The following is an 11,744-nucleotide window of genomic DNA, read 5'->3' on the forward strand; positions in this document are numbered from 1 at the left end:
AGGCTGGGGGGGGGGGGGAACAGGGTCTTTGACCGGGGTACTGTCCATCAAACCCGTCCTCAGTCCATCTTACATTCCCCTCCCCGTGTCGCAGACCGTCCAGCGCAGAAGAGCACAGCACGGGAACCGGCCGTTCGGCCCCACAATGTCGTGCTGTACAAGCTGAAACTCAAATCAAAAGCAACCAAACACCAATTCCGCCCCTCCCCCATCTTCCTCATATCCATGTGCCCCTCCGAACGGCTCTTAAAAAGCCTCGAATGTATTTGCCTCGACCGCCAGACCGGGCATCCACTGGTCTCTGAGTGAAAGACTTACCCCTCACATCCCCCTTGAACCTACCCCGTCTCACCGTCAACGCCTGCCCCCCTGGTATGAGACATGTCAACCCTGGGGAAACAGATACTCCCCTGTCCACTCTATCTACGCCTCTCATAATCCTGTAAACCGCTCTCAGATCTCCCCTCACTCCAAAGAAAACAGCCCAGGTTTGTCCAGCCTCTGGTGAGAGCTCTGCCCTCCAAACCAGGCAGCATCCTGGTGAATCTCTTCTGCCCCCCCGCACTCTCCGAAGCCTCGACGTCCTTCCTGTAGAGGGGTGACCAGAACTGTCCGCAATACTCCAGGTGTGGCCTGACCAGAGTTTGATAAATTGCAGCAGAACCCGCTGACTTTTGAACTCAGTATATCAAACAGAAGCATCCCGTAAGGCAGCCTCCTGAACCACCTTGTCGACCTGTGCGGTCGCTTTCAAGCAGTGATGAACCTGGGTCGCAGATCTCTCTGCTCAGCGACACTGCTAACGACCTTGCCATTAACAGCGGACTTTAAGACGAAAAAACTTTGTCTCCTCCAATATCTCTCGCATTTTGCCCCACTCGACCCTCCCTGAATACACGCTAATATCTCCCCAGCAGCGAATCCCACAGATTCACCAGCAACATAAATTCCTCCTTATCTCTGCTTTAAATGGACGCCCATCTATTCTGAGGCTGTGTCGTCTGGTCTTAAACTTTCCCACTACAGGAAACATCCTCTCCACATCCACTCTATCTGTGTCCTCTGGTCTGAGACTCCCCCACTACAGGAAACATCCTCTCCACATCCACTCTATCTGTGTCCTCTGGTCCGAGACTCCCCCACTACAGGAAACATCCTCTCCACATCCACTCTATCTGTGTCCTCTGGTCCGAGGCTCCCCCACTATAGGAAACATCCTCTCTACATCCACTCTATCTGTGTCCTCTGGTCTGAGCCTCCCCCACTACAGGAAACATCCTCTCCACATCCACTCTATCTGTGTCCTCTGGTCCTAGACTCCCCCACCATAGGAAACATCCTCTCTACATCCACTCTATCTGTGTCCTCTGGTCCGAGACTCCCCCACTACAGGAAACATCCTCTCCACATCCACTCTATCTGTGTCCTCTGGTCCTCGACTCCCCCACTACAGAAGACATACTCTCCACATCCACTGTATCTGTGTCCTCTGGTCCGAGGCTCCCCCACTATGGGAAACATCCTCTCTACATCCACTCTGTCTCGAACTTTCAATATTCGATAGGTTTCAATGAAATTCCTCCCCCCACCCCCCACGCCACCACCAACCCATTCTTCTAACCAGCGAGTTCAGGCCCGGAGCCACCAATCGCTCCCCATACGTTAACCCTTTATGTCCCTGCATTATTCTCGTGAACCTCCTCTGGGCCCTCTCCAATTGCCAGCGCACATCCTTTGTCAAATGTTTAGAATACTGCAAGTGCGGTCAAAGCAATGGCGTCCATCCTCAGCATTCCCACTCTGATGCGTCAGTGCATGGCCTCCTCTCCTGCCTCGATGGGGGCCTCACTCAGTTTGCAAGAGCAACACCTTATATTCCATTTGGGTAGCAACCAACCGAATGGCATCAGCATCGATTCCCCTGCCGCATAATTGCCTACTTCCTCGCCTTCACCAGTCCCCTTTTCTGTTGCCCTCCCCACCTCACACCTCTTCTCCTTGCCTGCACATTACCTCTCCCTGGTGCTCCGCCCGCTTTCCCTTTTTCCGTGCTCTTCTGTCCTCCCCAATCAGATCCCTCCCCCCCTCTCCAGCCCTGTATCTCTTTCACCAATCAGATCCCCCCTTCTCTCGTCCTTCACCTCGTTCACCAATCAGATCCCCCTTTTCCAGCCCTCTATCTCTTTCACCAATCAGATCCCCACTTCTCCAGCCCTTTATCGTTTTCACCAGTCAGATCCCCCCTTCTCCAGTCCTTTACCCCGTTCACCAATCAGATACCCCCTTTTCCAGCCCTGTATCTCTTTCACCAATCAGATCCCCCCTTCTCTCGTCATTCACCTCGTCCACCAATCAGATCCCTCCCCCCTCTCCAGCCCTGTATCTCTTTCACCAATCAGATCCCTTCCTCTCCAGCCCTGTATCTCTTTCACCAATCAGATTCCCCCTTAACCATCTCCTTCATCTCTTTCACCAATCAGATTCCCCCTTCTCCAGTCCTTTACCTCTTTCACCAATGAACCATGCTCTTGACTTCAGCCTCTCCCGGGTTCACCAATCACCTGCCACCTTGTCCTCCTTCCTCAACTCCCCTCCCCCCACCTTCTAACTCTGAATGCTCCCCTCCCCGCTCAAACCTGATGAAGGGTCTCGCTCCACCCCCCGAGTCATCGACTATTCGCTCTCTTCCACGGATGCTGCCTGGCTTGCTGAGGTCCTCCAGCATTTTCTGTGTGTGCGTGTTTCTTTAGACTTACAACTTCAGCAGGTTTTCACGTGTCCGTGATCTCACCCTTGCTTTAAGCTCTAGTGCTCTGGAAATGAACATTCACACCGCCTTTGCCTTCATCGCCACCGACTCAACCCCTGAGAGTTAAGCTTTTGGGGGATCCCTCACCTCCGACTTTTCCCCCTCCACTGGGAGAGGAACGAGGGGCTATTTTTAACCCACTCGAACAGCAACGGGGCGGGTTCATCGCTCAGCGTTCAGCACCGTCGTTCCCACAATCCTGATTGAGAAGTTGCAGAACCTGGGCCTCTGTACCTCCCTCTGCAATTGGATCCTCGACCTCCTAACCCGAAGACCACAGTCTGTGCGGATCGGTGATCACATCTCCTCCTCGCTGGCGCACCTCAGGGGTGTGTGCTTAACCCTCTGCTCTACTCTCTGTATTCACATGACTGTGTGACCAGGCATAGCGCAAATACCATCTATAAATTTGCTGACGACACAACCATCGTTGGTAGAATCTCAGATGGTGACGAGAGGGTGTACAGGAGTGAGATATGCCACCTAGTGGAGTTGTGCCGCAGCAACAACCTGGCACTCAGCGTCAGTAAGACGAAAGAGCTGATTGTGGACTTCAGGAAGGGTAAGACGAAGGAACACGCACTAAACCTCATAGAGGGACCAGAAGTAGAGAGAGTGAGCAGCTTCAAGTTCCTGGGTATCAAGATCTCTGAAGATCTAACCTGGTCCCAACATTTCGATGTCGTTATAAAGAAGGCAAGACAGAGACTGTACTTCATTAGGAGTTTGAAGAGATTTGGCATGTCAACAAATACACTCAAAAACTTCTACAGTTGCACCGTGGAGAGCATTCTGACAGGCTGCATCACTGTCTGGTGTGGAGGGGCTACTGCACAGGACCGAAAGAAGCTGCAGAAGGTTGTAAATCTAGTCTGCTCCATCTTGGGCACCAGCCTACAAAGTACCCAGGACATCTTCAGGGAGCTGAAGCTGATGAAGCTGAAGGTCAACGAAGCTGTCGTAGAGCGTGCATCAAGCTTCAAATTCCTCGGTGTCCACATTTCCCAGGAGCTCACCCGGTCCCTGAACTCCTCCATCCTGATCAAGACGGCGCAACAGTGCCTTTATTTCCTGCGGAGCATGAAGAAAGCTCACCCCTGTCCCAGGATACTGACGGACATTTACCGCTGTACCATTGAGAGCATATTCACCAACTGCATCTCAGTGTGGTACGGCAATTGTCCCGTATCGGACCGCAAAGCACTCCAGCGTGTGGTGAAAACTGCCCAGCGGATTATTGGCAGCCAATTGCCCACCATTGCGAACATCTACCATAAACGCTGCCTGGGCAGGGCGAAAAGCATTATCAGGGATGCATCTCACCCTAACCAAGGAGTTTTTACTCCCATCCCATCCGGTAGGCGCTACAAGAGCCTCCGCTCCCACACCAGCAGGCACAGGAGGAGCTTCTTCCCTGAGGCTGTGACACTGCTGAACCTCTCGTCACAGCGCAAAGCAGTATTGCATCCGTATTGTACTGTCTCAGTGCTTTTATATTTGTGTGCTGTAGCACTCTTTTATTAGCAGTAATTTCGTAAATATTCTTTGCATTTCTGGTCAGATGCTAAATGTATTTCAATGGCTTTGAATCTGTACTCGGCACAATGACAATAAAGTTGAATCTAATCTAACCACCCGATCAACCTGTGCAGTCTCTTCCAGGGAGGGATAAACTTGGATTCTAAGATCCCTCTGATCATCGACACTGTTCAGCATCTTGCACTTAACAGTGTCGTGTCTCTGGACAGCGTACAGCCTCGGCAACTTGAGGAGCCCACAGCCGACAGGGCTGCGTGGCGCCCCCTGGCCAGAAAAGCTGCTTCTAACTTTGAGAATGAGGAAATCAGCGCCTTGAGCAGCGCGAAACCGATGCCACAGAGCGGTGTGTGCACCCGTTCCATGTCCAAACTGCAACCGCATGTGTGCCTCGGCTGCACAATGATTAGTCTTCCTCGCAGCCCGACAGACAGCCACCATGTCTCTTTACATTCGAACTACCCAGCTGCCAAGATGATCATCACTGCTCAAATTATATTGGCTACTCACCGGTCCTCCAGGACCTCGCCTGTGACTAGGGTGGACAGGAGATATTGGACAAGGACTCAGCAATCTTTTCATTTGCCTCTTCAATAAACTGGCGTGTATCCCCATCAGGCCCTGGGGAATTATCGACCTTAATGCTACTTAAGAGACCCAACACTAACTCCTGCTTTAGTTTGATATGCCCAGACTTATCGATCCTCTCGGTACTGATCTCCCCATCTTGCACGTTCTTCTCTTTGGTAAATAATGATGTAAAGTACTCATTAAAGACCTCATCCATATCGTTCTATCCTGGAAAATGTCCCTCCTGCTTAACCCTTGAGTGGCTCACCCTCTCCCTAGTTATCCTCTTGGTCCTGGTGTATGTATAGACGAGACCTGGATGTCATTATAGACCAGTCATTGAAAGTGGGCATGCAGGTACAGCAGGCGGCGAAAAAGGCGAATGGTATGCTGGCATTTATAGCGAGAGGATTCGAGTACAGGAGCAGGGAGGTACTACTGCAGTTGTACAAGGCCTTGGTGAGACCACACCTGGAGTATTGTGTGCAGTTTTGGTCCCCTAATCTGAGGAAAGACATCCTTGCCATAGAGGGAGTACAAAGAAGGTTCACCAGATTCATTCCTGGGATGGCAGGACTTTCATATGAAGAAATACTGGATGAACTGGACTTGTACTCGTTGGAATTTAGAAGATTGAGGGGGGATCTGATTGAAACGTATAAAATCCTAAAGGAATTGGACAGGCTAGATGCAGGAAGATTGTTCCCGATGTTGGGGAAGTCCAGAACGAGGGGCCACAGTTTGAGGATAGAGGGGAAGCCTTTTAGGACTGAGATGAGGAAAAACTTCTTCACACAGAGAGTGGTGAATCTGTGGAATTCTCTGCCACAGGAAACAGTTGAGGCCAGTTCATTGGCTATATTTAAGAGGGAGTTAGATATGGCCCTTGTGGCTACGGGGGTCAGGGGGTATGGAGGGAAGGCTGGGGCGGTGATCTGAGTTGGATGATCAGCCATGATCATAATAAATGGCGGTGCAGGCTCGAAGGGCCGAATGGCCTACTCCTGCACCTATTTTCTATATTTCTATGTTTCTATGTCTCAGGGCTTTCGTCACCCCTACCTGCCAAGGACTCCGGCCTTTTGTAATTCCCTTCCTGAGTTTCTTTCTGGTTTCTTTATAATCCTCCAGTGGTCTTGTATTCGAGCTTTACAAATTTCACCTTTTCCTTCTTGACTAAATTCACGCCGTCCCTCAACATCCACGGTTCTCTTAGCTTGTGATCGTGTCGGTCCTTCTGACTGGAACATACCTGTCCTATACCCGATGCAGTTAGTCTTTAAACACGATGTGCACTTTTCCAAAAAAAAGGCCATTCCCAATCATCTCTCCCTAGTTCCTCTGCAATGCTCTCGGCATTTGTGCTGCTCCAGTTTAAATCTCTCCCACAAGATGCATGCCCACGCTTATCAATAGCTACCTTCAAACATAAGAAGTTGTGCTGACTGTCATCTAGCTGCTCAGTCACTGAAAGGACGCTCACCCTGCCAGACGCATTCCCCAACACCTGATGCGGTACAGCTCCTCCTTTTGAATTAGCAAACCCTCCTGGGTGCGCCTAACAAATTCCATCCCATCTGAGCAACTTGCAGTGAGAAGTTTCCAGTTTACATTAGGCAAATTGAATTCGATAGGCACTCGCTGTGCTGTATGCCTCTGATCATCTTGCACATCTCTGTCAAGACAGGTCTCATCCTCTGCTCCAAAGAGAAAAGCCGTTGCTCGGTCAACCCAACCTCATAATACACGCTCTCTAATCCGGACAGCATTCCGGCAAACCTCCTCTGCACCCTCTCTAAACCTTCCACGTTCTTCCTAGAATGAAGCATTCGGAATTGAATACAATATTCCAAGTGTGATCTAACCAGGAATTTTAGGGTTACAACATTATTTCGCCTCTTAGTCCCCTGACTAATGAAGGCCCGTACACCTAATGCCTTCTTAACCACCCTGTCAACTTGAGTGGAAACATTGAAGGATTTATGACGTGGACCCTATTATTCTCCTGTCCCAAAATATTGATAACAGTTCTGCAATTGGCCCTGTATTCTACCTTCAAATTTCTTCTGTCATCAGCGATAAGGAGAGCATGGCCTATTTGCTGTGTGCTGTTGGTGATGTGTTTTGCACCTTGGTCCCGGAGGAACGCTGTTTCGTTTGGCTATATTCATGTATGGATAAATAATAATTAAACTTGAAATGTTTGAACTTCTGCATCCTGTCAATGTCCTCTTGTCACCTAGAACAACTTTCTACACTATCCAAAACTCCACCCACCACCATAACATCTGTAAACTTACTGACTCTACTCTTCCACTTCCTAATTCTAATCATTGACAAAAATCACAAAAAGCAGGGGATCCCAGAACTAGAGTCCACACTCTCAAAACTGAATGGTGATCTTTCAGAACAGAAATAAGGAAGATTTTTTTTTAAAACCCAGAGAGTAATGAATCTGTGCCGGTAATGGAATGGGGGAGCAGAATTGATGGGCTGAAGGGCCTAATTCTGATCCCGTGTCTTATGGTCTTACTAAATCCTCGCATGTTCCAGGCTCAGTTAGATCTCCGGGGTGCTGAGTGTGAATTCCACCCGTTCTCCCTGTGACGGCAGTATTTCGGCTGGACGTGCCGTTTCCCCTCCACCACCCAGAGCAAACGGCTTTGTAGGTCAATTAGTCGATCAGAATTTACGCTGGAGTGTGGGATTCGTTGTCGAAAACTGTGTGACGCTGACCAGAGAGGGAAAATTATGTCCCACCCACCCGGGATCCGTATAGGTGCTCGGCTTTCGGGTACAGTCCCAGGGTATATTGTCAATAACTTTTACAGGATGGAATACAAATAAATAGGGCACATTTTTAAAACAGAACAGAACGCCGGTTGTTGTGATCACCACAGCCGCAGTTTTCTCGGTGCAATACTCAGATTTCCGCTTCTGGCAACAGATGGGGACAAACCGATCAAACGTAAAAGTGACAGTGAACCAGACAGAACAGCCAGTGGCTGCCTGTCCCAGAGCAGAGATCGCACTGCACATGGGAGTGATGTCCAGGAAAGTCCCGGGGAAGTAATAATAACTTATGCGCCACAGTATGACCTCAAAGATGATTGTTAGTAGATCCACCGTTGCCATGGCCACCAGGTAGCGTGTTGTGCGGGTGGAGAGGCCGCACTGACAGCCAGACAGGATCGCAATCGCCACTAAATTCACTGCGGGGAACAGACAAAAAGGATAGGGGATTACTGTCTTGCCATTCCGTGGGTCAGAGTGCAGAGATAAGCTGGAAACTGGGAGCAATCAAACTTTGCAGGCAACTCATTTCTAGAGGTTTAAGGGACGTAAAGCGGGTGTCACAGGTGCGTCAAACGAGTGCATGCTGGGAGAAAGGCTGCCGTACTCGGCACTGGGAGCAGGGTTTCGGAAGGAAGCATCGACAACTAACTGATCTCCGGGGGCTCTTTGGAGAAATCAATATAAATCTCCCGACATCCGGTTTTCGACTGATGTGTAAAGACAGTACACTGCAAGTTTCTCAGCGACGGTGATTGCTGCGTGTCAGTCACCTACAGTCTGTCAGTCTCCCTACACAGCGAAGCCCCGCTCCGTCCGGCTGTGTCCATTTACAAATTGCAATGTGAATGTGTTTCTATCGTTGACATGTCTTCGTCTACACGTAAACTCCCCGTTTGTCAGCCGCCCACAGAGGCTCCGCTTCGTTCGCTTCTTTTAAATAAGTTCTTGTCCGGGGTCTCTGCACACAATGTCAAGGAATCCGATCAGAAAGTACTAGTTTTCCCTTTTAAGGATCCTGCCCCACCCGCTGAACTTTTTAAATTATTTTGCACGTCAGTGCTTGAGTCATTAATGACAACGTCCGTATTTCAAAACATCTGCCTCTTTAGCGGTTGCTCCAAATTACGGCTTACTGTTCGAAAGAGGATGATTGCATTAACCTTTCCCTGTCTGACCCCTAACGGCCACCGTTTCACTTTATGGATAACAGGACGTGGAAACAAAGCCTGGGACAGTAAAACGCACACATACACCAATCTGTATCTTCGAAACTCCCGATGCTTTGAAGTCTAACTCACAGGTGACGTCACCGCTCTCCCCTCAATCTCACTGGAGATTCGCTTCCTGCGTTCCTTTCAAAATTGAAAATAAAAACTCTTGAACACGACATAATACCTTTAAATTTCAGGCATGTTGCGCTGCCGATGAGGAATAACACCAAGTAGCCAGTAAAGTAGCGCGTTGGATGATCAGAGTTAACTTTGACAGCGTTTTTGCGTTGACAAATGTAAGCTGCCTGCCACGAGTCCACAAATTGAATTGATTTTCCCGATCTTCCACTCTCCATCTATTTCAACTGCCGGTTTATTTTCAGCCGAGGCCCCGGGTTAAACCGCAAAGGAACTTCTGAACGAACACGGAGTTTTGTCACAATGTCTGCACCGCACTCACTGATACACCGGTATCACAACGCTGTCGGTATCTGAACGAGTCCAAAGCGCACACAGAACTGCATATATTAGTTCGCCGATATTCTTACCAGGAACACCAATAGCGTCAGCGATCATGAAATACATTTTTTTTTTCACGCGGTAAATGTTTCAAGCATGCTGTGTGATCCAGCCTGTCTTCCAGCTGCCCGCGATCTCGCTGAAGAAACTCTGAGCTGATGAATCTCCACGCTCATTCATTTATACTCGCTCCAGCGCACTGAATATTCAATACTACCCAAGGCTGACGTGTCCTCCAATGGCGGGTCAACAAATAAACATGATGTCAGTCTTCCGAAAGCTGTGGTAAAAATAACCATGATGTCATTGAAGTCCCATTTGTGATGAGGTATGGATAGCTTGAAACGAAATTACAAAATCGCAAAGACGAAGAAATGGCGAATGGACGAGTCGGTGACTATTGTTGTGAAACACTCTCCGACTCACCTCGCGGTTTCATGATTGTTACTGTTGACCTTATCCATTCCTCGGATCCAGAGACTGTGGGGTTGGCTCTGTTTCACTCTGGGAACGGTCTCGGTTATAGATCTTGCAAGAGAAATATAAAAACGAATATTTTGTGTGTACGCCACTGGAATATCATGAAGAGCCTTAAACTATCACCTCCAGGCTTACGAAGATATTGAACACATGCAAAGTGCCACACGCTCAAAATGCTGGAGGAACTCTGGTTGGGACCTTTCTTCAGAGTACTTAACACTTCGCTGAGATCCTCAACTCCATCAGCGAAAAGCAGAATTCCCAAGTGGCCAACCATTTCAATTCATTTCCCCACTCCCGATCCGACATGTTGAGATGAAACACCTCTCACGCTGGGGGAAGAACACCTTGTATGCCTCGAAGTTAACCTCCAGTCTTATCACACCAACATGGATGTCTCCAACATGGCATTTCCCACTCCGCTCTCCCTCTTCTTCATTTCCCACTCCGCTCTCCCCCGTCTTCATTTCCCACTCCGCTCTCCCTCGTCTTCATTTTCCACTCCGCTCTCTCCCGTCTTCATTTCCCACTCCGCTCTCCCCCGTCTTCATTTCCCCTCTCTGGACTCTTACACTTCTTGTCAACTGCCTGACGCCTCACCAGATGCATCTCCGCCTTCTCTTGTTCCGATGATCCACTCTCCTCTCCTGTCAGATTCCTTCTTCTCCAGCTCTGCATTTTCGACGTATCACGTCCCTGCCACTTATTTCGTCCCCCTTCCGCACCCATCTGCCTTCACCTATTGTATTAGGTGGAATATATATATTGATATTCCAGCTTGCCCTCGGCCCAACCTTCTTATTCTGCCATCTTCCCGCTTCCACTCGAGACCCGCTGAAGGGGAACGGCCCGAAATCTCGACTCCCTGTTCATTTCCAGCGGTGCTGCCTGATCTGCTGAGTTCCTCCGTGTGCATGAAATGGATGCAGCCGCCCGTATGGTAAACCAGCTCCCATCAAAGTTCGCGCCGGTATGAATCACAGTAATTCAATCATCGTACACACGACCCTCGGGTTGGTGCAAATGCTTAAATCGACAGAGCATCTGCATTCATTGCATTTGTACCAGCAGTGACAATTGTTTTGCAGATGCACCAAATTGGTAGCGTTGTTGACAGTGAGGTAGGTAGCTGTATTTACAAATTTGGCAACCTGAACTGCATTTTCATTGTAAATATAACACATCATTTTCAATTCAGTTTTTTGACATTTTTTCCTGACCTGGTGCTTCGATGTAGCGAATAGTCTGAACTGAATAGCACACAAGAAGAGCATTTCACTGCGTCTAGATACTCATTACAGGAATAAGCCAATAGGTCGTTGGTTATGGGTTTAAATTGATCAGTGTGTCAGATAGTTATCGAAGGGCAGTCAGGAATCAATACTGAGGTGCGTGCTGATTACCGCCCATGGGTGAGTAGGCCTGGATATTCACAAAGAGTGACGGGTTTCTCGCGAGAGTTGATGTAGCGAAAAACAAGGGAATGGAAGTTCAAAGATCACTAAATGTATGAAAGCGGATTGATAATGTGATGATCGATACGTTCCGAATACCTGACTTCACTGAGGGGAAAGGTGTTGATGCAGTAATATACAATATTGATCTGATTAGAATATCGTAATCTTTCTGTCCCCTATAATTGAAGAATGTCATTACAGTGGAGACGCTGCAGACCGGTGGCCGAGAATCGAACAATTCAGATATCTGCAGAGAAGGAAGAGGTGCTTCACACGGATGTTTTAAAAAAAATATTAGCGGCATACATGTGTTCAGTAGTGGTAACCATTTCTCCGTATCAGATGCATCTAATAAGATAGGGCATA

This window comes from Mobula birostris, chromosome 13 (genome assembly GCF_030028105.1).
Source record: "Mobula birostris isolate sMobBir1 chromosome 13, sMobBir1.hap1, whole genome shotgun sequence".
NCBI classification, from domain to species: domain Eukaryota; kingdom Metazoa; phylum Chordata; class Chondrichthyes; order Myliobatiformes; family Myliobatidae; genus Mobula; species Mobula birostris.